The following is a 1,907-nucleotide window of genomic DNA, read 5'->3' on the forward strand; positions in this document are numbered from 1 at the left end:
TGAATCGACCCTGAGATACTGATACTCCATGTGCAAGTTTTCTCTTGCTGCTATAACGAGTTGTCACCAACTTAGCAACTTAAGTCAACACAAATTTAGAGGAGGTCAGAACTCTAAAATGGGTCCTAAAATCAAGGTGTGGGCAGGCTACATTCCTTTTGGGAGTTCTGGAGAGTATCAATTTCCTTTCCTCTTCCAGCTTCCAGAGATGCCCCATTCCTTGACTCCTGGGCCCTTTCTCCATCTTCAGATCCATCATTTCAACTTCTGTTTCTGTCTCACCTTTTTGACTCTGACCTTCTCCTTTCTCTCTCACAAAGGCTCTTGTGATTAGATTTGGCCTACTGGGGTAACCCAAGGTAATCATCCCGCCTCAGGATCCTTAACTTTATGATGCTAGCACACTCCCTTTTGCCCTGTGAGGGAACATACGCACAAGTCCTGAGGATTAGGATGTGGCCATCTTTGGGGGTGGCATTGTTCTGTAGCCACGTGCCACAAAAGTCGTTCTTTGTTTTTTTAAGATTTTATTTATTTATTTGAGAGAGAGCGAAAGTGATCACAGAGGGAGAGGAAGAAGCAGACTTGACGCTGAGCGGAGACCCCGATGCGGGACTCGATCCGAGGACCCTGGGATCATGATCTGAGCTGAAGGCAGACGCTTAACCGACTGAGCCACCCAGGCGCCCGGTGAACTTTTCCAATTTTTAATATGCCAATGTATATTAATAGAATCTGAGGGAGGAATTGGCTATGTGGTATCCTCCCATCTTGTCTGACCAAGATCTCTCCTTGTCTGTTTTCTTTTGCCCTCATGTAACACTGATTCATTTTTCGGGATAAAGCGGGAACCCAGTCTCAGGAATCACACCTCAGCCCCTTGGGAAGAGGCAGCCCTGCAAGAGCAGGTCCACGTCTGACACAGGTTTGGGGCGTTGCCTCAACAGATTCCAGGCAGCGCTGCGAGCCTCCTGTTTGGCTCCTTCTCTGCAGGCCGCCACATGCTGGTGAGGGAATAGGAATTCTACGTGGAGGATCTGAAATTTCCTTTTAGAACTATCTGGCGAGGATTTGCTGGACCTCCACTCCACCTTCCAGGGCAGAGGGAGAATTGGTCCCTCACTGTTCACCCCGAGTGCACCCATCCATCCACCCATCCGCCTGGTGAGGGTTTGCAAGATGCCGCTCTCCTGGGCACGCCTTGTCCACATTTCCCTGCCCACACTCCCCAGCCGGGTCCCCGGGCCCTGCCCTTTCTGCCAGTGCCACCCAGCACTCCAGGCTAGAGTCACAAACAGCGGTCTCCCAAAAATATCCCCAGAAATTTCCCTCAACTGTAAGATTTTTGGGAAAGTGGCACCAAGCAGGGCTCCAGGCAGGCGGGCAGGGCCGGGACATTGACCGTGAGTCACCAGGCGGAGAGCCCTGCCCCAGGATTTCAGGCCCTGGGGGCGGGCAGCGCTGATGTGCATGCTTGGGCTGACTTGCGGGATTTATCCAGGTGAATGGTAGTGCTGGGAGGCAACTCCACGGCTCTTGGCAATCGGAATGCGCCTCGACCCACTCCATTAAACTCCTCTCTGGACGCAGCACCCGCCCTGCCCGGCTACCGTGTGTCGTTAGTGCCAAGAAGCACATTTCCCGCACCTGTGCTGATGTCGCCCTCCCCCCTTGCCCCGTCCCATCCATATTCTTTGCAAACAGAAACCCTGGACAAGAAGGGCTCTTAGGCTGGGGCTGCTTCCCTGTCAAGTACTTATCAGCCTATTTATAGCTCCCGTTAAGGATTCAGGTTCGGGAGTATTCCATTAAAAGACCACGTTAACGAGTCCTCAGAGAAAATCTCTCACAAAGCTTTTGAGCTCATAACCACTTGGCCGTGTTATGAGCTTCTAGTGTGTTAACAT

The sequence above is a fragment of the Zalophus californianus genome, chromosome 7 (genome assembly GCF_009762305.2).
Source record: "Zalophus californianus isolate mZalCal1 chromosome 7, mZalCal1.pri.v2, whole genome shotgun sequence".
NCBI lineage: Eukaryota > Metazoa > Chordata > Mammalia > Carnivora > Otariidae > Zalophus > Zalophus californianus.